Consider the following 25,321-nt stretch of genomic DNA (forward strand, 5'->3'; position numbering starts at 1 on the left):
TGACCAAGACCAGCCACCACGATGTCAATGTCACCTGCCACTCCTTCAGCAGATTTCCTGCAAATACAGTGCATCTGTGGTTCCATGTTCAGTCCTTCCTGCACCTAAGCTCATGTATCAGGCTGGGTCCAGAGATGCCACCACAGACTGTCTGCACACTTGAGCTTGTTTTTCCAAGGAAGGGAGTGGATTTTGGTTTTGTGGGATGGACCACCTCTCTTAGAGTCCCAGGCACTGCCTGAGATCTTCAGAGGCATAGTTTCCTTTACTCGGATCTAATTTTTAAGACATCAGGCAGCCACTTTTTATGGCTTTGCTTCAGAGTTGTGTCTCTTCCAAGTTTCATCTAATTTGAAAGATTAAAGAAAACTTTTTTTAATTCCCTGTGTTATTTTCAACTGACTTCATAAAGGGAAGTGAGCCAGAAATACCTTTCCTAACAGGAAATGCAGTTCTGAATATCTTGTTCCCAAGGCCTATTTTAATTTCAAATATATTTTATGCTTAAATATTTCAATCATTTGCCTCTCTTAATGTATTAGTCAGGGTAGGTTAAGGTATACACAGTAACGAACAGCCCCGAAAATCTCAGTGACTTAAGGCAACAAAGAGTTTTTCTCATTTACTTTACCTGTTCATTGTAGACTGGCAGAGATCCAGGCTTCTGAAGCAGCTACATCTTAAACATTGCTGCTCATCATGTCAGATGGAAAAGCAGAAGTACACACTGATTCTTAAAGTTTCTGCTCACACCTTACTCAGCAAGCAAATCCCATAGCCACCACTGACTTCAGGTAGCTAAGGAAATACAATCCTATAATATCCCCAAAGAGGATAGCTCTGGTGATTTTCACATGTGGATTTCCCTAAGGTAGATCTTAGCTTCACAGCCTGGGTTTACCTAAGGATCTGACTTTGTTTCCATTCTGAAGTTTCTTTATTCCTTCAATACTTGCTCCCAGGTTCTCAAGAAGTCTCACACATTTCCACAGTTCTGTTCTATCCCATCTCCCACCCAAACCCATGGTGGCAGGACGCATATCCACATCTTCAGGTCTCATTCTTTTCTCAGACAAAATTCTTTTTTAGAACTGAATCCAAATTATTGTCACATGGTCAGCAGGGATGCTTTTAGAACTTGAAAACAGTTCTTTGCGTCTTCTGAGTTTTGCTGCTCCTTGGGCAACTTTAAGAGCATGTCCTATGTGATGGTCTTGCTCTTTCTGGGTTAATTCTAGAAAACTCAAATTTACATCAAAGTGAAAAATATTCTCAATTCAGAATTCTTAAAAATGACTATGGGCAGGGGGTAGGGGTGGGAGGGATGTGAGTAGGGTAATAAATTGTATCCCAAGTGTGAGGTCTTGTCTGAAGGAGACCATCTAAGGGGCCAACTCATCAAGAAATGAATTATCATGTGCATGGCTGCCTCTGGGATAGATTTGCTAGTCTAGATCATAACCAGGAGATCTTCAGTCAGATAAAGTCAGTCCCAGATTCCTTATCCTCCACTATTCAAAATATATTTTCCCCCTGGTTTTATTTTCCATTCACATTTAACTTTATTACATGTAGGCTCTTGTGTGCAAATACTCAGTAAACGTAAATATGATGCCTGTAAATCCCATTTCATATTCTTCACAAAACCCCTAATTCAAATGCCGCTTCCCCTTAAAGTCTGGGATAAGTCCACTGTGGAGATTCTGTGTGCTCGACTTTATAAAGGGATGAAAATCAGGCCAGTAAAGCTGTCTGCATGTCTCTTAACTTAAGGCCAGTTCAGGAGCATAAATTAATCCTGACCTTGGGTAAAGTAGTATTTCAGCTGAGACTAAAGGGGTTTCTTGTCAATTCATTTATGTATCTAAGCATTCTTGGCTATTAAAAAAAGTCAGTCCTTGGGACTATTGGGAAAAAAGCAGCATGCAGACCCAGGAAGCTTACTGGAGATTGCAGATCCTCACAATCCCAGAAATCCTGATGGCAACAGTGAAGATGTTGCTGTGCTTTTGATATATTTACCTGGGTTATGGGGGCTTGTTTGGAGGCAGGAGAATGCCACTTGGCACTTCAGGGCCTTTACCCATCACCGTGGACAGGAATCACAGCCATCAGTCTGACCTGTACTGCTGTCAAGACAGTTCTTTGAGCCATGCTACCAATGATGCAGAAACTATCTTAAGCTTTTTTTATTCATGGGAAATAAACTCAGAGTTTACATAAAAACTCAGCTTTGAGAATATTAGCTGTTTAAATTGCAATATTTTTTAATAGAAAAGCCAAAGAAAGCTTTAGATGGAGGAAAAATGTTCAGTTTTAGGATTTCAAGAAGACAGTATTGCATAGTGGTCCTAAACATAGGATCTGGAACCAGATTGCCAGGGTTCAAACCACAGCTGTGTTCTGTAATCTTGGGAAATGTACTTAACTCTCGGTGCCAGTTTTCTTACCTGAAGAATGAATGTCATAATCTTACCTATCTCATAAAATTGTTTGATAATTAAATGAGTTAATACGTAAAAATCAGTTATGTATAAAATAGTGCCTGACTATTTAATACATGCTGGCCATTATTATTATTATTATTAGTATTACTACTACTACTACTGCTACTACTGTTTCCCACATGTAGGACTAGAAGCAGACTAATGACATGATTTACAGTTTGCTTTCCTGCTGGGCACTACCTAGAGTTTATTTTATTTAATCCTCTCAAAAATACCATGACATAAATATTGTTCATGTGCTCATTTATCTGAGCTTGTTTGTTTTAGTTACTTATTCAGTACATGTTTATTGAGTGCCTATTATATGCTAGGTACTGTTCTCAGTGCTAAGAATAGGGCAGTAATGAAAACAGGGAAAAAATAGGCTCTCTCTTCATGGAGCTTATGTTCAAGGAGTGGAACACAGAGACAAACTAAAAACTAAACAGGTAAAATACAGAGTGTGTCAGATCATAATAAGTGCTCTGAAGAATAATTAAGCAGGGGAGGTAAATCAGAAAGGCTAAGGGTGAGGGTGTCCAAGTAGACTGGTGAGTGAGGTCCTCACTGGAAGATAATATTTGAACAGAGACCTGAAGGATGTGAGGGCACGAGCATGAATTGATCAGTGGTACTGGCATCCCAGCCAGACAGAATTTGGAAATCCAAAGTGACAGTGGGCTTGGGGTATTTGAGAAAAAACACCAAAGTCAGTGTTGCTGGCCTGAAGTGAATGCAGTAATGTGTACGTAATGGGGGTGCTTAGGGAGTGGCAGATTATGTATGTCTTCGCAAGAATATAAAGACTGACTTTTGCTCTGTATAGCTAGAAAAGCATTGCCTTTTTTTTTTTTAAGGGAAGAGATTTGTTCTGATAAAGATTCAAATATGCTTTTCAAAATGGTTTATCAAAAAAAGTTATGAAACTGTCATTTCATATATTTTATCTTGGTTTGGAGTTGTTTTTTTTTTTGATTGTTATAGGCAGGAGGGTAAATCTGGAACCTATTGCTTGCTCTTGGTTGGAAGCAGATGTTTGCCATTATGCTCTTGCCTTCTCTAATATTTCATTAAATACAATCATATGTTTGATAGTCTTTTGCGTTCTGCTTCTTTCACTCAGCATAATGCTGTAGAGATTCATTCATCCATGTTGTGCATCTCAGTTTGTTCCTTGTTAATGCTGAGTAGAATTTCATCGTATGGATGCACCACAGGTTTTGTGTTTTTTTTAATTAATTCTGAGTGACCAATATTTTTAAAACTTCACTAAGGTATAATTGACATTCAATAAACTGTGCATGATTAACGTTACTCATTTAATAAGTTTTGACATATGTATATACCTGTGAAATCATCACCACAATCAAGATAATAAACGTCCATCACCCCTAAAAATTTCCTCATACATCTTTCTAATCTCTCCCTCCCACCTCTCTCCATCTTCGGGCAACCATTGATTAGCTTTCTGAATTTTCTAAAATTTTATATAATGTAATCATACAGTATGATTGTCTTTTTTGTCTGGCTTCTTTCATTCAGAATGAAAGCATATGTCAATTCAAAGCTTGTGCATGAATGTTCATATCTGCTGTATCTGCAATAGCCAAAAACTGGAAGCAACTCAAATGTCTATGACCAAGTGAATGGATAAATCAATTGTGGTATGTCCATATAACAGAATATTACTCAGCAATAAGAAGGAATAAACTCTTGAAACACCTAAAACACAGATGAATCTCAAAATAATTATTCTGAGTGAAAGAAGCCAGACAAAAACCAATGTATATTTTATGATTCCATTTATATAAAATTGCAAACTACAGAAAATAGTTTTCTAATTGCAAACTGTATTATAGAAAGCAATACAATAGTTGCCTGGGGATAGGGAATGGTGAGGAGGGGTGGGAGGGAGTGATTGCCAAAGGACATGAGGAATCTTTCAGGAATGATAGATATGATATCTTGCATGTAGTAATGGTTTCATGGTTTACACATTTGTTAAAGCTTAATAAATTGTACATTTTAAAAATATATGTTTTATTGTATATCCATTATATCTCAACAAATCTGTTAAAACAAATCAAAACACCAACTAGGGAGCATTTACTCAATAAAATTGAATGAAGAATCAGTCAATTTGAGTGAATGAAATAAAATATTTCAAAATTACATTCAGAAATTTTGAACACACACAAACACACACACACAATATATATGATCCATGATTGTCAGTAACCTGGGGAGGAGTGGGATTAACTGCAAAAAGGAAGGAGAGAAGTTTGGGAGGATGGAAATGTTCTGTATCATGATTGTGGTCATGGTTACCTAACTGTACACATTTGTCAAACCTACTGAACTATGCTCTTAAAATAGGTGAATTTTTTTGTATGTAAATTACACCCCCCCAAAAGCCTCATAAAAAAAAATCAAATTACTCAAATAATAGTGCCAGGCATTAATCTAGGTGCTAGGGACACAGTCAACATATGGCCAGAGGTATAAATTCAGTGGAGGAGACAGATGATTAACATGTAAACAAATGCGATCAGGTAATTTCAACAGGAGATAGACTAAAACTGATGTGTGTGTGTGTGTGTGTGTGTGTGTGAAGAAGGTCTACTTCAGCCTCAGAGTTCAGGAAAGCCTTCTCTGTGGAGGCAATATTGGAGCTGACACTGGAGTGACATGAAGAGACAACATTATTAAGAACACAGGTGAGAGCCTTCCAGACAGAGGAAGCAGCTAGTACAAAGGGTCTCAGGTGAAACCTACTTGTCACCTTCAGGGAACAGGGAGAAGGTCACTGGGGTTGGAGGAAGTGAGTAAGGGGGAGAGACCAGCATCGTTGCAATCATGCAGATCCTTGAGGCTCATGCAAGGAAGGCTATGTGGCCCTATGGTCCTTTCTTCTTCCAAGATTCTACTGCATACATTTTGTCTCTCTAATTATATTGTAAATGTTTGAGGTCAGTGGCCATTGCTTTTGTTTTTTTCTAGGTCTCAGATGACTTCGTATTGGATGCTTGGTTTAGTGTTTGATAATGAATTTATTTGCTTATTACATGAATTATACCTAAAATATACTGGGTTTACTCTCCTTGAAAACTATTCTATGTTCTTTCTTAAATCAGATTCATTATTCCTTCCCATCACAATAAGAGATCCTTTGACTTTAAGGAATGAACTGAAACACCCACGTGATGAGGTTCCTTGTGTCACAGCTATTTTTGAATTCTGGAAATTTTGCTTTTGACTGTCTGACAGGCAAAATAATGTTTAGAAAGGAAAGCTGAGACTTGTTGGGAAAGATCCCCTTATAGAATCTGATCCTAGAAAATATGTCACCCATCTCATTGAAATTCACCAGACATATATTGGACGCCTGCTGTGTGCCAGGCCTTGGGCTAAGCCATGGTGGCATTATGTTACTGGGTTATAAGCACAGGCTCTGGAGTCAGATTATCAGAGTTCAGATCCTGGCTCTACCAATTTTAAGCTGCAGGATCTGGGACAAGTTAACTGACCAGTCTTATCTCTCATGTCATTTTCTGTAAAATGGGGATGGTTTAAAACTTGCTTTAGAAGTAGTAGTGAGGATCAGAAGAGACACTATATATAAAGCACTTGGAACAAGGCCTGAAACAATTGCATAAGCCCTCAAAAATTTGGTTATGGGAATAAGCATTTGAGATATTCGTGTTGAATTCAAGGATCCCAGGTAATGGCAGCAGCCCTCCAGAAGGCAAGGGTCTGCCCATGGTGGATGTGCTCCGGGCCCCAGGGGCTGGGGGCGGGCAGGCGGGCGGGCTTTGCCGAATGTCAGCATGAGCTCCAGCTGCACAGAAACAGCTCTGCACGGTGGGACATCTCGGAGCGGTATTGACCTGAGCCCTCATTACTTGCCCATCTTTTTGTTTGACATTCGATTAAAATCATGGCAGGAAAGAACTAGAGGTTAGGGTTTGTGTCAGTCCTTACTTCTCTATCATCACATTATACTAGCACCCTGGGACTAGGGCAATAGAAAGACAATTTTTATAAGACCAGTAAATAACCTTCAAGCCGATGAAGAATTATTACGTAAGGACTGGTGTATCGTTAATTATTCTCCATCTCTACAGGGGACAGACAGTGGAAGTTGGTTTGGCGTTCCACGGGAGAGACAGAGTTCACTAATGGGAAGAACTTGCTATCAAGGGGGTTATTAAATGTTGTTATTAATGATGGTGGAGAATTCTCTTACTAGAGAAAAATATGAATTAGCAGAGCTAGTTGCCTATCTGGAATGGTTAAATTAGTCCTGGCTGGTGGCAGTGAACAAAGAAAGGTTCCCGGCAGCCTATGGATGCAGTGAAATGGACAGTGGTACTTGACAGATGTTTCCTGAGCTCTCACTCTCTGCCAGAAGGTCTGGGTGCTGGAGATACAGAGCCCAACTGGGAAAAGGACCTGCCCTCGGTGAGCTCTGAGTATGGAACCAAATGTCCCAGGGACCGAGGGGTCCTGGGGTGCATGGAGGTTGGTTGAAGACCACAGGGAACCACAAGTGACTGACCACAGATTTCCATACCAGACCTTACACACCTGATAGATGCTCCCCAGGGCTGAGAGCCTAAGAAGAGTCTGCCCACTCAGCATGCCCAAATGAATGAGGCAAATCTTCCTGGTTCCTGTGGAATAGGTGGCCACGAGGTGACCCTTTACTGGTCAGCACCAGTCTCTGGACTGTGGACCTGTGGACTTCCATCACAAACACAGTCCAGCCCAGACAAGTCCCTCCTGCACTTCCACATCTCACAGTATGAGTCTTTAAGATCTAAGATTCCCCACTTCTACCCTCTCATCCCTGTAAGAGTTTAATGAACCTAAGAAAGAGAGCAGCATAGCACAGGGAGATCAGCTCGGTGCTTTGTGATGACCTAGAGGGGTGGGTTAGGGAGGATGGGAGGGAGGGAGGTTCAAGAGGGAGGGGATATGGGGACATATGTACGCATATGGCTGATTCACTTTGGTATACAACAGAAACTAACACAGTTTTGTGAAGCAATTATACTCCAATAAATATCTATTAAAAAATAAAAAGACTTTGCTGGACAATCTACTTGGCTCTGAGGATGAACAGTCCTGAAAACACCAGTCCCTCATCTTGCAGGGACAGTACAGTCCTTGTTAAAAGCACACACATAGCTAGTAGGCAGAAGAGCTGTAAGTCCCTAACTTAGAAACTGGGCCCACTTATTTAACTCCTCCAAGCATCAGCTTCTGCATCTGTAAGGCAATGAGATATGATGGCACATATTACAGAACCTGGCAAATAATAAAAACTAAAGAAATTGTAATTATATTGTTACTGTTATCATTGTTCCATTAACTAACCAAGTGAGGCCCATGGAATCCTTCCTTCCATCTGATTTGGCTGTGGTGTCTGCTGGCTCAGTATTGGTGTAGGGGTGCGACCAGCTGCCTTAATTTGCCATGGAACACAGCATTCCATATCCTCTAAAAAACAAAAAGACAGGACAGTTTTGTGGGCACACTCCACAGTGGCCCCTGAGATGTCTCGCCCCCAGGAGGATGAACCCACAGAATGGGATATCCAGCGAATGAGTGGAACGAGAAGAAAAAGGTGTGGAGCCCCAGGGATGCCAATATTTTATAGACAAGTTTGATAATAAAAAATTTTTTTCCTCGAGTTGATGTGTGTTTAGTACCAATTAGTTATTCATCTGTACTACCAACTCTAATTATTAGAAATACTTCACATCAATAGCCCCCTATGTCTGTGTGTGTGTGTATGTATACACACACACACACACACGCACACCCTTTGACCATTTAGCGATGTCTTGCTAAGAAGTCGTCTAGAAAATGGAACAGTGATTAAAATCCCAAATGTAATTTTTTTGGACTCTCACAGCAGAGTTATTACCCGTTCTTGGTATTCTACAAGCAACGCAATGCCTAGTTGCAACATTTCCATTGCCCTAGGTGCACACAGAACTTGTCAGACAGGCAGACCGATAGACTCTCCCTGGGAATAGTCTGTTGCATTCCAGCACTTCTTTAAAGCCACTTCCACCTGCTGAGATGTTTTCCCACATTCCCGCTGGAGACCTGGCCACAGTCTCCTCCCCTCCCTCCTCCTCGTGTGTGGCCCCCTCTCATCCCACTCTTGCTCACACAAGACTTTCAGTCCTGCAGACACACACAGGGCTAGCCCTTCTTTCCGGTCATTATAGTTTCCTCCTGTTTCCCACCACTTCTTATCCTCAGTACCCTGAACATTAGTGGTTCGAGTAGAGCCTGGAAAATCAGGAATATTTTATCCCGGGATGTGAGTGTGTGGACGGGGGGTGTGGAAGAGGGACGGGGGTGTGGTAAATGGGGGCACAGCACCAACCCAGGCAACAGCCACAGATGGAGCAACGCGGGGTGTTTTGTTCTCTATCCAGCTGCTCCTTCCGGTAACATGTGGAACAAATATCTCTTCTGGACCATGATGAGGTAGCATGGTTAGGTCTGTAACATCATTGCTTTTGGCCTCTCAGCTGGTTTTATTTCCTATTGAACCTTTAATGGAAACGCATACACAGCAAGTCAAGGCCTGTCCCTTCTCCCTTTTTTCTTCTTTTTTTTTTTCTTTCTTTCTTTTTCTTTTTTTTTTTTTTTTTATTTCTTCCAGGAGTGCTGATGATAAGGAAAGCGATGTCTAAATCTTCTTAATGGTGTTTATGCAAGCAGTTTTGCTCAGCTGCGGACTGCACAGCCCCTCCCCATCCCCCCTCCCTTCCCATTGCCCTGCTAATATTGCTGTTTCATTCCTTTCCCTGTTGGCTATTACTATGGACTACAGCAAATCTAAAACTAAATAATCCCTTTAGTGTCAAGTTTTCGGGGCTGAGCAAATAAATCTAACGAAATGCATTATCTAGGCAGAAGAGGCTGGTGTAAGGGGGAAAAGATGAAAGCTATTTTATTTTAAGGCAGAGAATAGACTGTCGATCGTTTGGGGCTCGGTTGTAATTTTAAGTATTGTTATTTTACTTAACTACTGTACATGCCCTGTTTTGCTTGTAATTAAAAACCCTGCAAAGCTTCTAAAGGCCAGAATTAAAGGGAGAATCTAGTCAGGGAATTAATGCAGATTCCTTCCAGTCCAGAGAGTTTCAATATTCTGATGAGGCAGGGGGTGCTGTGAATAAACAATGGCTTCTGCTTTCCTTCCCTTTTGTACCCTCTGCCATCTCGGGTGGGGATGGGGCAAGGGCAAAGATATTGACACAACAGAGAAATGGGAAGTTTTATTTATTTAAGAGGAGAAATCCCAGTCTCTGTATTGCCTGCGCACGAAGCAGCTGTTCATGCAGAAAGAAAGGAGGCGTTTCATTCCCTGCCTGCCCATGTCCTGCCAGCTTCAGGGTCTAGCAGGGCCATGGGTGAGACTCTGGGTGAGCTGGGCTGAGGTCTTCCCTACCAGGTCACTCCTGGTCCCTTCTCCTGTTGACTCTTACTAGCTTGGCTTTTTCTTTTTTTTTTCTTTTTTTTTTGGCTTTTTCTTAAATACCCCCAGAGAGGCCCAGTTCAGTGAAGCTTGGTCTTCACATCTCTACAACCAGTTGTACCCAAGATGGGTGGATGTAATCACTAAATATCCTCTATTTATTTGTTCATGTATTCATCCATTTATTTATTAATTCATTCTTCAAAAAATTTGATTGAGCATTAACCCTGTTTCAGGCATTATTCTGGGCACAGGGGTTATATAGCAATGAATAAAACAAAATTCATGTCCTCATGGAGAGGGGAGACACACAGAGAACAAAAACAGATAAATATGGAGTCTGTCAAGTGGTGACAAGTGTTATGAAGAAAACTTTAGTAAAGTGTGATAGGAAGAGACAGAGAGGTCAGGAAAGGCCTCCCTGTCTCATTCATTCATTCATTCACTTAACAAATGTTAACTGAGCACCTAGTAGCACCAAGCCCTGTTCTAGGCTCTGGGGGTGCAACAGTGATCAAAACAGACAAATTAAGCTTCTATTCTACTAAGGGAAAATATCAATAAGCAAGGCAAGTAAAATATGTGCTAAGAAAAAAACGTCTGAAGACAAAGGGGACGGGGCATCAGGGAAATTCAAATTTTAGCCAGGGTGACATTTGAGCAGAAACCTGAAGCAAGTGAGAAAGTGAACTGCATGACTACCTGGGAGTAGAATGTTCCAGAACAAGAGAACACCCAGTTCAAAGGCCCCAAGGTGGAGCCTGAGCTTGGCATGTTGGAAGAAGTGCAGAGAGGCCAGTGTGCCTGCGGCAGATTGAGTGAAGGCAAGAGAATGGCACTAACAACGGCGCTCCGCTCGGCAAAGCGAGGATCCCCAGCCTCCGTGTTCCCGGGGCCTCGGTGCTTTCTTCTGTCCTTGCGGCCATCGCTTGTCCCTGACTGTTTACACATCTGCTCCTATATTGCAAAGAGAAATGTCATTTTATCTTCTGAATCCTCAGCACTTGGTACACTTAGATAAAAAAATGTAATGAGTGAATGACATCCAACCTTTTTTCTGGCTTCAAATTTTTAATCTATTCTTTTTACGAGAAAAAATTGTTCTCTACAACCTATCTAAAAATCCCTCTATACAGTGAAGCTTCAATTTCAACCTCCCTCACTCTTGTGTGTGGAAAGGCCCCTCCTCAAAGAAGGAAACCTGGTAAAGGAGAATTACTGACTTCCTGCAACAGAGGAGAATATCACCACACAGGCAATCCCCAAATAGTGTCTCGTTAGGAAAACTGGGTGCACGATTTTTATTGCTTATGGGTCAAGCTCAGAAGTTCTTAGGTTGGGATATCAGAGGAGGGTGAGTCTCTGGGTTAGTTGTTTCCTTAAGATGAGGATTGATGCAAGCAAAGTGAGGTTCCGAAGGAAGAAGGAAGAATTGTAAGAGTCACGAGACGTTCTGCAGTCATCATGGCGTAAGCGACGGGCGGGGCTGTTACGGTCCTCTCCTCTGTTACAGGGTAAGTGACCTCTAATTACTTTAGCTTTTGTTCTCATCTCTGTTTACTATCCCTTTAGGCCCACTGAGAGCTTTGAAGAGAAGTTGCAAGAGTTCTCTCCAAAAGCTCTGGGTGCAGAACTCTGAGATGGACACAGCCCAGGTAGAAATTTACAGATCTGCATTTCCTACATGATGACAAGGCCCCCTCCAGGATTTCTGGGAGATTTAAACAGATTGTTTGGCCCAACAAGCTGCACACAACTGCCTGGACAATTTTCCAGGAGAAAGATTGCATTTGACAGATGCAGCCTTGGAGGAAAAAGAGAATGAGGCATAGAGAAAAAGACTTCTTTTTTATCCTGAAATAATTTTAGACGTACAGAGAAGTTGCAAAAAAATAGTTCAGAGGTTCAATTATATCCTTCATCCAGCCTAATGTTAACAATTCATATAACCATTGCACAGTTATCAAAACTAGGAATTCACATGGGTACAAAACTATTAACTAAACTACAGACCTCATTTGAAGGGAATTTCTTTTTAAGGTAGACTCTAGCTTCCCTCTGATAAGTGTGAAGCTCTGGCAACAGCAAAATTCAGCATTGTAGTAAAGTTCTATAAGTATCTATTGCTGCATAGCAAACTACTGGAAATGTAGGGGCTTAAACCAACAGTTGTGTATTGTTACATCCTGTGATTCTGTGGGTAAGAAATTTGAACAGCGTATAATGGGGATAGCTTATCCCTGCTTCATAATTTCTGGGGTCCCAGCTGAGAAGACCCAAATGGCAGTGGGCTAAAGCAACTGGGGACTGGCTGTGGATCAGTTTCTCTATTTTCACATGGCCTTTCCACATGGCTAGCTGGGGCTTCCTCACAGTGTGGTGGCCTTGGGATAGTTGAGCTTCTTCCCTGGTGGCTCAGGGTACAATATAAGGAAGCAGAAACCGACATTCCTCTTAAAAGTTGGGACTGGGTCTAGGATTGCATCACTTTCACCTTACTGTGTGGGTCAAAGCAGACACAGGTGAGCCCAGATTCAAGACGCATGCTTGTACGTCTCGTCCTGATCAGAGGAGTGTGAAAGAATTTGCTGTGGGAAACAATTGTATCAGCTAATTTCACATTTTGGAGAGGGGCAAATTATCTTAGTGCAAATTCCCTTTGTTCTATGAGTCACCTGGGAGGTCTTGACCCCTTACTGTGGGAGAAGAAATGTAACAATAGCTTTCTTCCTCCACATGGTTTAACAAAATCTGTCCCACCCCTTGATATCCAGATCTCTGTAGAAGGGCCACACAAACCTACATAAGGAAACCAGGGGCTTTCTGGGAAGTCACTTTCACTGTTAAAGGAGACTGGAAGGGATGATGGTGATTCCAGTCAAAGTCTACGGACAGAAAAGGACACCAAGATCCCTAGAGAGGAACTTACTGTGAGGAAGGGGCATTTGGACTAGTAACCCAGGCCACACATGAGCCTACAGGTTTGGGGGAAAGAGGTGGTTCTGGCATCCCTTCTGGACCCAGCCATCCCAGAATAACAACCTTGCTCTGAAAATAAAGGTTAACCACGTACACATGACATAGAGAGGGTGCCCTGGCCTGTGTGGCATCTGTACCAGCCAGAGCATCCGGGCAGCAGTGGACAAGGATCCACCAGGGACAGAAGCAATGGCAGATTACTGAGTCCCCTCTGCCTGGAGATTAGAAGTAGGACTTACTCCTCAGGGTTTTTGGACAATTCTGGGGAAGGGAAAAAGGTCTTAGGAAGGAGATACTGCACTTCCCGCTCATAAGAGCCCAACGGTTATGTGTATAACTAACAGGAAAATTTGAAAAGGTGTGATCTTTTTCTGCCCTAAGAAAGTGAAGTGGGTCAATCAATTATAGCAAGTGGGCGGGGGGGACAAACTTTTTTTGTTAAGGACTAGATAGTAAGTATTTTAAGCTTGTGGGTTATATGATCTCTATCATAGCTACTCAACTCTGCTGTTGTAGCATGAAAGCAGCCGTAAACAAATGGGTGTGACTGTGTTCCAATAAAACTTTATTTATGGACACTGAAATACAAATTTCATGTAATTTTCACATGTTACAATATTTTCCTTTTGATTTTTTCTGCAACCATTTAAACATGTAGAAACCATTCTTAGATCATAAGCCATACAAAAATGAGGAATGGACCAAATGTAGCCAGTGGGTCATAGTTTGCCAACCCCTGAGTTATAGTAGCAACATATTATTCATTTGGATGTTTTTTGACTTAATAGGGTGTTAAACAATATATTATTATCTCATTCAATAAGTCTAAAGGTAGGCAATTCCTGGGTTGGTTAATTCAGATAAAAGGATTCAGTGATGTCATCATGGGCCAAAGAAGCTGCAGTGGCTCCAAGCATCACCTAGAATATATCAGAATCATCTGGATCCCACATTTAGAATTTCTGTTTTAGTAGGTCTGGGGTGGGACCTGAGAATTCACTTTTTTTTTCATTACTCATGACTGAGATTTATTATAGCAAAAGGATACAGAGCAAAATCAGCAAAGGGAAAAGGCACAAGGGGTGGGGACTGCAGTCTGGAGGAAACTAGGTGCAAACTTCCAACAGTCCTCTCTCAGTGGAGTCACACGGGATGCATTTAATTCCTCCAGCAGTGAGTTGTGACAACACATGTGAAGTGTTGTCTATCAGGGAAGCGCTTTAGAGACTCAGTGCCCAAGGTTTTCACTGGGGGCTAATTACACAGGCATCCTCTGCTTAGTGTTTAGCAAAATTCTAGAAAACCGGTGTTGAGCATATATGAGATTATTTTGACGAACAGTCTAGGTACAGTGAGCCATTCTGATCAGAGAGTGGTGGGAACCCTCCTGAAATCCAATTTCCAGATGCTACCAAGGACCAGCCTTGCAAGCAGGACCTTCTAAGGAAAGCAGCCCCAGGCCTGCTATATTAACTTTTGAGAATTTACATTTTTAACAAGTTTCCAAGTCGTGCTGGTGTTGCTCTTTGGGGACCACACTTTGAGAAGCACTGGTTTAGAATAAGCCCCAGAGAGGAAGCAGTCAGGTGTGGGGCAGGGGCTTTCTCCTTGTGGCCTTTCACTTTTTATAGGGGAGGGAAATCTTTCTTGAAATCCCCTATAGACTTCTCTTTACGTTCCTTTGTCCGGAACTTGTTCACATGCCCACCGCAAAGCTAATCATTGGCTTAACGCACTATGATTCACCTCCCGAAGGTGGACAAATGACAATCCAACCAAAGTTAAATTTCTGTCACAGAATCAGTACATAGAGTTTCTATCTCCAGTACTCAGCCAAGTCTGTCTTCTCTCTTCAACCTCACAACCTGTAAGGTGAATGGGAGCAGGAATCTTTAGGTTGATAGAGCCCTTTTCAGTGTCTGTTGTGATCTCCTGACAGTTGGCAAAGTATTCTTCCCTGATCTCACTGCTGGCCTTGCTCTTCTACCTGGGGGAGAGGGTCACATCTGAACAATCTGAGCAATTGGCTCAGCCTTTCTTTAATACTTTGTTTAACAGGACCTGACTTAATGGTGGAGCTCCTTGACTAAGTTTTATTCTTCTCTAGAAAGGTTTCTGTGAACACATAATCACAGTTAAATATTTACTCTCTCTAAATATTCGAATTGAAATGAGTCCAGCCCACGAACCTCAGCTTCCAAATTAAGAGAGTAATCTGAAATAATTAATGACAAATGATCTCAGTCTCTTATTTTTATCATTTACCAACATGTTTCAAGTGCTTCACTAACATATTAATATTTTTCATATCCTACCTCAGTTGCATTATATTGGGTTTAGTAGGGTGGGGTAGTTTCCTCAAGGCCACACAATGAAGCAAGAGTCATGAAGTTTCAGAATGCCTACTCCAGAAATATTCTATAGGGATAAACCATGTGTGTCATTACTCAGAGAATCTGAAGATGACTTCCCTAGCAAATAACCACTCTGTAAATTAAGAATCAATACCACAGTAGCTCTAGCCTTTATACTGTGATTCCCAGTATGAACTGAGCTGCCAAGAAATAACCCAGAAACACTGTAAAATACTAGAAAGGCTGATCCCACTAAATTATCCTGACTGCCCTTCCAGTCTCATTCTCTTGGCCTCCTTTAACTTGAAGACAAACATTATTCATTATCTCTAGTAAAGTGGGCCTGGGAATATGAATTTTAAAATGTCAACGATTACCCTATGACTTCCCTCAAAAACAAAGATATTGAAGAGATAAGCAGCACGGAAGGTAATGATGACTGCTTGTATTTTGAAAAATAGGTCTAGTTGTACAGTGTTATAATAAAACAGACACAAATTAACTCCTGAAGCCTCTGAAGAAAGGAAAGATTATACGGTCACAGACTCAGATAAATGTTTAGATAACTAGGAAGGAAGTGCTTTGGTTACCAAAGATGTACCTCTTTTTAAAGAGAATCTGATTAATTCCTTTAAAACTCTTTCTAGCTTATAACAAGATGCCACAATGATCAAATTAGAGGTCTTAATAATAAAAATAATACATCCTAAGTCAATTTACTTTTTTTCCACTTGAATTTCCAAATATACAACTGAAAGCTGAGCTGGTGTTTGCTCTCTGTCCTCACAATGAAGTAGGCTGCTAAATGAAACCACAGAGAAGAAACCTGGGCTTCAGTTCCTAGGAGAGATTCTTCTTTTTTTTTTTTTTTAACATCTTTATTGGAGTATAATTGTTTTACAATGTTGTGTTAGTTTCTGCTGTAAAACAAAGTGAATCAGCTATATGTATACACATATCCCCATTCTTGCGTCTCCCTCCCACCCTCCCTATCCCACCCCTCTATGTGGACACAAAGCACCGAGCTGATCTCCCTGTGCTATGCAGCTGCTTCCCACTAGCTATCTGTTTTACATTTGGTAGTGTATATATGTCAATGCTACTCTCTCACTTCGTCCCAGCTTACCCTTCCCCCTTCCCGTGTCCTCAAGTCCATTCTCTACATCTGTGTTTTTATTCCTGTCCTGCCCCTAGGTTCATCAGAACCGTATTTTTTAGATTCCATATATATGTGTTAGCATATGGTATTTGTTTTTCTCTTCTGACTTACTTCACTCTGTATGACAGACTCTAGGTCCATCCACCTCACTACAAATAACTCAATTTCATTTCTTTTTTATGGCTGAGTAATATTCCATTGTATATATGTGCCACATCTTCTTTATCCATTCATCTATCGATGGACACTTAGGTTGCTTCCATGTCCTGGCTATTGTAAATAGTGCTGCAATGAATATTGTGGTACATGTCTCTTTTTGAATTATGGTTTTCTCAAGGTATATGCCCAGTAGTGGAATTGCTGGGTCATATGGTAGTTCTATTTTTAGTTTTTTAAGGAACCTCCGTACTGTTCTCCATAGTGGCTGTATCAATTTACACTCCCACCAACAGCGCAAGAGGGTTCCTATTTCTCCACACTCTCTTCAGCATTTATTGTTTGTAGATTTTTTGAGGAACTCCATTCTGACTGGTGTGAGGTGACACTTCATTGTGGTTTTGATTTGCATTTCTCTAATGATTAGTGATGTTGAGCATCCTTTCATGTGTTTGTTGGCAATCTGTATATCTTCTTTGGAGAAATGTCAGTTTAGATCTTCTGCCCATTTTTGGATCGGTTTTTGTTTTTTTGATATTGAGCTGCATGACCTGCTTGTATATTTTGGAGATTAATCCTTTGTCAGTGGCTTCATTAGCAAATATTTTATCCCATTCTGAGGGTTGTCTTTTTGTATTGTTTATGGTTTCCTTTGCTGTGCAAAAGCTTTTAAGTTTCATTAGGTCCCATTTGTTTATTTTTGTTTTTATTTCCCTTTCTCTAGGAGGTGGGTCAAAAAGGATCTTGCTGTGCTTTATGTCATAGAGTGTTCTGCCTATGTTTTCCTTTAAGAGTTTGATAGTGTCTGGCTTACATTTAGGTCTTTAATCCATTTTGAGTTTATTTTTGTGTATGGTGTTAGGAAGTGTCCTAATTTCATTCTTTTACATGAAGCTGTCTAGTTTTCCCAGCACCACTTACTGAAGAGGCTGTCTTTTCTCCATTGTGTATTCTTGCCTCCTTTATCAAAGATAAGGTGACCATATGTGTAGGTGTATCTCTGGACTTTCTATCTTGTTCCATTTATCTATATTTCTGTTTTTGTGCTGATACCATACTGACTTGACTACTGCAGCTTTGTAGTATAGTCTAAAGTCAGGGAACCTGATTCCTCCAGCTCCATTTTTCTTTCTCAAGATTTATTTGGCTATTCACCTGTGAAGCCATCTGGTCCTGGGCTTTTGTTCGTTGGAAGATTTTTCATCACAGTTTCAGTTTCGGTGCTTGTGATTGGTCTGTTCCTATTTTCTATTTCTTCCTGGTTCAGTCTTGGAAGGTTGTACTTTTCTAAGAATTTGTCCATTTCTTCCAAGTTGTCCATTTTGTTGGCATATAGTTGCTTGTAGTAATCTCTCATGATCCTTTGTGTTTCTGCAGTGTCAGTTGTTACTTCTTTTTCATTTCTAATTCTATTGATTTGAGTCTTCTCCCTTGTTTTCTTGATGAGTCTGGCTAATGGTTATCAATTTTCTTTATCTTCCCAAAGAACCAGCTTTTAGTTCTAGTGATCTTTGCTACTGTTTCCTTCATTTCTTTTTCATTTATTTCTGATCTGATCTTTATGATTTCTTTCCTTCTGCTAACTTTTTTTGTTCTTCTTCTTCTTCTTTCTCTAATTGCTTTAGGTGTAAGCTTAGGTTTTTTATTTGAAATTTTTCTTGTTTCTTGAGGTAAGATTGTATTGCTATAAACTTCCCTCTTAGAACTGCTTTTGCTGCATCCCATAGGTTTTGGGTTGTCGTGTTTTCATTGTCATTTTTTTCTAGGTATTTTTTGATTTCCTCTTTGATTTCTTCAGTGATCTCTTGGTTATTAAGTAGTGTATTGTTTAGCCTCCATGTATGTGTATTTTTTCCTGTAATTGGTATCTAGTCTCATAGCGTTGTGGTCAGAAAAGATACTTGATATGATTTCAATTTTCTTAAATTTACTGAGGCTTGATTTATGACCCAAGATATGATCTATCCTGGAGAATGTTCCATGAGCACTTGAGAAGAAAATGTGTTCTGTTGTTTTTGAATGGAATGTCCTATAAATATCAGTTAACTCCATCTGGTCTAATGTGTCATTTAAAGCTTGCATTTCCTTATATGTTTTCATTTTGGATGATCTGCCCATTGGTGAAAGTGGGGTGTTAAAGTCCCCTACTATGATTGTGTTACTGTCGATTTCCCTTTTTATGGCTGTTAACATTTGCCTTATGTACTGAGGTGTTCCTATGTTGGGTGCATAAATATTTACAATTGTTATATCTTCTTCTTGGACTGATCCCTTGATCATTATGTAGTGTCCTTCTTTGTCTCTTGTATTAGTCTTTATTTTAAAGTCTATTTTTTCTGATATGAGAATTGCTACTCCAGCTTTCTTTCGATTTCCATTTGCATGGAATGTCTTTTTCCATCCCCTCATTTTCAGTCTGTATGCATCCCTAGGTCTGAAGTGTGTCTCTTGTAGACAGCATATATACAGGTCTTATTTTTGTATACATTCAGCCAGTCTGTGTCTTTTGGTTGGAGCATTTAATCCATTTACATTTAAGGTAATTATCAATATATATCTTCCTATTACCATTTTCATAATTGTTTTGGGTTTGTTTTTGTAGGTCTTTTCCTTTTCTTGTGTTTCCTGCCTAGAGAATTTCCTTCAGCATTTGTTGTAAGGCTGGTTTGGTGGTGCTGAATTCTCTTAACTTTTGCTTGTCTGGAAAGGTTTTAATTTCTCCATTGAATCTGAATGAGATCCTTGCTGGGTAGAGTAATCTTGGTTGTATGTTTTTCCCTTTCATCACTTTAAGTACATCCTGCCACTCCCTTCTGGCTTGCAGAGTTTATGCTGAAAGATCAGCTGTTAACCTTATGGGGATTCCCTTATATTTTATTTGTTGCTTTTCCCTTGCTGCTTTTAATATTTTTTCTTTGAATTTAATTTTTGATAATTTGATTAATATGTGTCTTGGCATGTTTCTCCTTGGATTTATCCCGTATGGGACTCTCTTCACTTCCTGGACTTGATTGACTATTTCCTTTCCCAGGTTAGGGAAGTTTTTGACTATAATCTCTTCAGATATTTTCTCAGTTCCTTTCTTTTTCTTTTCTTCTTCTGGAACCCCTATAATTCGAATGTTGGTGCATTTAATGTTGTCTCAGAGGTCTCTTAGACTGTCCTCAATTATTTTCATTGTTTTTTCTTTATTCTGCTCTGCAACAGTTATTTCCACTATTTTATCTTCCAGGTCACTTATCCATTCTTCTGCCTCAGTTATTCTGCTACTGTTTCCCTCTAGAGAATTTTTAATTTCATTTATTGCGTTGTTCATCATTGTTTGTTTGCTCTTTAGTTCTTCTAGGTCCTTGTTAAACGTTTCTTGTATTTTTTCCATTCTATTTCCAAGATTTTGGATCATCTTTACTATCATTACTCTGAATTCTTGTTCAGGTAGACTGCCTATTTCCTCTTCATTTGTTTGGTCTGGTGGGTTCTTACCTTGCTCCTTCATCTGCCACATATTTCTCTGTCTCCCTATTTTGTTTAACTTACTGTGTTTTGGGGTCTCCTTTTCTCAAACTGCAGGTTCATAGTTCCCAGTATTTTTGGTGTCTGCTGCCAATGTGTGAGGTTGGTTCAGTTGGTTGTGTAGGCTTCCTGGTGGAGGGGACTGGTGCCTGTGTTCTGGTGGATGAGGTTGGATCTTGTCTTTCTGGTGGGCAGGACAACGTCTGGTGGTGTGTTTTGGGGTGTCTGTGAACTTAGTGTGACTTGAGGCTGCTTCTCTGCTTTTGGGTGGGGTTTGTGCTCCTGTCTTGCTAGTTGTTTGGCATGAGGCATCCAGCACTGGAGCTTGCCGGCCATTGGGTGGAACTGGTTCTTTGTGTTGAGACAGAGATATCTGGGAGAGCTCTCACTGATTGATATTACATGGGGCCAGGATGTCTCTGGTGGTCCAGTGTCCTGGATTCGGCTCTCCCACCTCAGAGGCTCTGACCCGACATCCAGCCAGAGAACCAAGACCCTGCCAGCCCACAGCTCAGAAGAAAAGGAAGAAAAGAAAAAAACAACGAAACAGATAGAACCCCAAATCAAATGGTAAAATCAAAACTAAACAGACAAAAATCACACAAATAAACATACACACACAGACTCTTAAAAAGAAAAACAAACAAACAACAGCAAAAAGACTAACAGACAGAACCCTAGGGCAAGTGGTAAAAGCAAACCTAAACAGACAAAATCACACAAAGAAACATACACATACATACTCACATAAAGAGAAAAAAGGAAAAGAAATTTTTTTTAATTTTTAATTAAAAATAAAAATAAAAAAAGGAAGAGAACAACCAAACCAATAAACAAATCCACCAGTGATAACAAGCACTAGAAACTAAACTAAGATAAACATAAAACCAGAAATAAACCAGACGCAGATAGCAAACCCCAAATCTATAGTTGCTCCGAAAGTCCACCGCCTCAATTTTGGGAACATTCGTTGTCTATTCAGGTATTCCACAGGTACAGGGCTTATCAAGTTGATTGTGAGGATTTAATCTGCTGCTCCTGAGGCTGCACGGAGAAATTTCCCTTTCTCTTCTTTGTTCGCACAGCTCCTGGGGTTCAGCTTTGGTTTTGGCCCTGCCTCTGCGTGTAGGCCGCCCTCAGGCATCTGTTCCCCACCCAGACAGGAGGGGGTTAAAGCAGCAGCTGATTACAGCTCTCTTGCTCACTCAGGCCAGGGAGAAGGAGGGGTATTGTAGTCATAATTGGAATGTGGGGCGAGCCTGCGACAGCAGAGGCCAACATGAATTTGCAACAGCCTGAGGTACACCGTGTTTTCTCCTGGGGAAGTTGTCCCTGGATCATGGAACCCTGGAAGTGACAGGCTGCACAGGCTCCTGGGGTTTGTGAGTAGTGACCTGTGCTAGCACACAGGATTCTTGGTGGCAGTGGCAGCAGCGTTAGCAGTTCATGCCCAACTCTGGGGTCCGAGCTGAAAGTTGCAGCTCATGCCCATCTCTGGAGCTCATTTAGGTGGTGCTCTGCCTTCTGTGGGCACATGGGGAAGGAATCCCCTCTCCTTGTGCACCCCGAAACAATGGTCTCTTGACTCTTCAGCAGGTCCAGACTTTTTCCCAGACTCCCTCCCGGATAGCTGTGGTGCACTAGCCCCCTTCAGGCTGTGTTCATGCAGCCAACCCCAGTCCTCTCCCTGGGATCTGACCTCCAAAGCTGAGCTTCAGTTCCCAGCCCCCACCCGCCCCGACAAGTGAGCAGACAAGCGTCTCAGGTTGGTGAGTGCTGGTCAGCACTGATCCTCTGTGCGGGAATCTCTCCACTTTGCCCTCTTCACCCCTGTTGCTGTGCTCTTCTCTGTGGCTCTGAAGCTTCCCCCCAACCCATGCCCCGTCTCTGCCAGTGAAGGGGTTTCCTAGTGTGTGGAAACTTTTCCTCCTTCACAGCTCCCTCCCAGAGGTGCAGGTCCCATCCCTATTCTTTTGTCTCTTTTTTCTTTTTTCTTTTGCCCTACCCAGGCATGTGAGGATTTTCTTGCCTTTTGGGAAGTCTGAGGTCTTTTGCTAGCATTCAGTAGGTGTTCCGTAGGAGTTGTTCCACATGTAGATGTATTTCTGATGTATTTGTGGGGAGGACGGTGACCTCCATGTCTTACTCCTCTGCCACCTTGAAGGTTTCTCCTCCTAGGAGGGATTCTTCTAATACAGAGAAACTTTCCGCCAAAGTTAGCAAGTTTTATCTGCTGAGGAAAACCTACTTCAATACCCCAAATCCATAAACCCATTATTTTTCAGGGAAAACTGAGATCTTTCTGTTGTTACCCCAGCACAAAAACTTAAACTTGAAATTAGACTAAACTGGGAGCCTAACCAGAGTCTTGGCTGTGACCTAAGCCAGATTGACAAATACAGAGTGGCACACTTAGGGGTATACTCCTTAAGTTTGTCCATGCAGATATTGCTAATCAGTCAAAGAACTCACAATCCTTCTCAACACAAGGCTCTAGCCACGCATGTGCTGTTCAATTTGGTAGCCACTAGCCACATGTGGCCATTGAGCACTTGAAATGTGGCTGGTCTGAACTGAGATGTGCTTAAATGTAAAGCAAAATCAAATTTTGAATACTTTGCTTTTAAAATTTTATTAATAATTTTATATCTTTTTAAAAAATTTATTTTATTGAAGTATAGTTGATTTACAGTGTTGTGTTAATTTTGACTGTATAGCAAAGTGATTCAGTTATACATATATATACATTCTTTTTCATATTCTTTTCCATTATGGTTTATCACAGGATATTGAATATAGTTCCCTGTGCTATATAGTAGGAGCTTTTTGTTTATCCAGCCTATATATAATAACTTGCATCTGCTAATCCCAAACTCCCAATCCATCCCTCTCCCACCTCTTCTCCCCTTGGCGACCACAAATCTGTTCTCTATGTCTGTGAGTTTGTTTCTGTTTCATAGATAAGTTCATTTGTGTCATATTTTAGATTCCACATGTAAGTGATATCACATGGTATTTTTCTTTCTCTTTCTCACTTACTTCACTTAGTATGATAATCTCTAGTTGCATCCATGTTGTTGCAAATGGCCCCATTTCATTCTCTTATGGCTGAGTAATATTATATATATATATATATATATATATATACATATATATATATATATATATCTCACATATTCTCTATCCATTCATCTGTCCATGGACTTTAGGTCATTTCCATTGTGAATAGTGCTGCTATGAACATACGGGTGCATGTATCTTTTTGAATTATAGTTTTGTCTGGATATATGCCCAGTAGTGGGATTGCTGGATCATATGGTAACTCTGTTTTTAGTTTTTTAAGGAACCTCCTCCTTTTCCATAGTGGCTGCACCAATTAATTTTATGTCTTAAAGTTTTCAGATATATTGAGTTAAATTATATGTATTTAATATATATTGAGTTAATTTATATATGTATAAATTAACCTGTTTCTTTCTACCTTTTTTTTTAAAATAATGACTTCTAGAAATTTTTAAATTATATATGAAAATGAATACTCATGTATATGGTCAAATGATCTTTGAGAAGGCTGCCAAGGTTCTACAATGGGGAAAGGACAGTCTTTTCAACAAATGGTGCTGGGAAAACTGGATATCTACATGCAAAAAAAAAAAAAAAAGAATGAAGAAGGACCCTTACCTTACATCATATCCAAAAATTAACTCGAAAGAGATTAAAGACCTAAACAAAAGACCTGAAACTGTAAAACTCCTAGAAGAAAACAGAGGAGGAAAGCTTTATGATATTGCACTTGCCAATGATTTCTTGGATATGATACCAAAAGCGCAGGCAACAAAAGCAAAAATAGACAAATGAGACTACATCAAGCTTAAAAATTTCGGCATAGCAAAGGAAACAACAGAGTGAAAAGGCAACCTATGGAATGGGAGAAAAATGTGCAAATTATTTACCTGATAAAGGGTTAATAAATATCCAGAATATATAAAGAACTCCTACAACTGAACAACCACAAAACAAACAATCCAATTTAGAAATGGACAAAAGACTTGAACAGACTTTTCTGCAAAGAAGATTTGCAGATGGCCAAGAAGTATATGAAGAGATGCTCAACTTCCCTAATCATTAGGGAAATGCAAATCAAAACCACAATGAGATACTTCCTCAAACGTGTTAGGATGGCTACTGTCCAGAAAAAAATAGAAAATAACAAGTATTGAAGATGATGTGGAGAAATTGGAACACTTATGCACTGTGAGTGGGAGTGTAAAATGGTACAGCCACGGTGGAAAACAATATGGAAGTTCCTCAGAAAATTAAAAGTAGAATTACCTTGTGATCCAGCAATCTCACTTCTGAGTATATATCCAAAAGAACTGAAAGTAGTATCTTGAAGAGATATTTGCAGACTTATGTTTATTGCAGCATTACTCACATCAGCCAAGATGTGGAAGCAACACAAATGTCCATCGATGAATAAATGGATAAAGAAAATGTGGTCTATACATAAAATAAAATATTATGCATCTTTTAAAAAGGAAGGAAATCCTGTCACTTGCTCCCACATGCATAAACCTCAAGGATATTATACAAAGTTAAACAAGCTGGTCACCAAAGGACAAACACTATATGATTCCACTCATAGGAAGTGTCTAAAGCAGTCCAAGTAATAGAAACTGATAGTAGAAAAGAGTTTGCTAAAGACTGGAAGAGGAGGAAGGGGGAATTAATGTTCAATGGGTATAAGTTTCAGTTTTTCAAGATGAAAAATTCTGGATATCTGTTGTAGAAGAAGGTACATATAGCTTACTGTACTGTACACTTAAAATGGTTAAGAGAGTAAATTTTATGTTACATGTTTTTTTACCACAAACTTTTCAAAAGCACATATGGCTCACATTTATGTCTCTCTTATTTCTATGAGACCACAGTGCTCCAGATAGCCACTGCCTGTCAGTCAGAGCTGGCACACAGGATGAAAACTAATAGCCATGCCAGCCCTGAGCAGGGGTGCCCTGTTTTCCAAGATATGGATTTAAATTGAGATTTTCCACTTGACTTTTTAAAGCATGTTTTATTAGAACAGCTGGTTACAAAGCATTTTTAGCATCTAAAACTGAAGGATAACAGCTCCATAGCAAATAACTTTGTAATTTGGGGACCAAATCAT

The sequence above is a fragment of the Balaenoptera ricei genome, chromosome 4 (genome assembly GCF_028023285.1).
Source record: "Balaenoptera ricei isolate mBalRic1 chromosome 4, mBalRic1.hap2, whole genome shotgun sequence".
In the NCBI taxonomy this organism is placed as follows: Eukaryota; Metazoa; Chordata; class Mammalia; order Artiodactyla; family Balaenopteridae; genus Balaenoptera; species Balaenoptera ricei.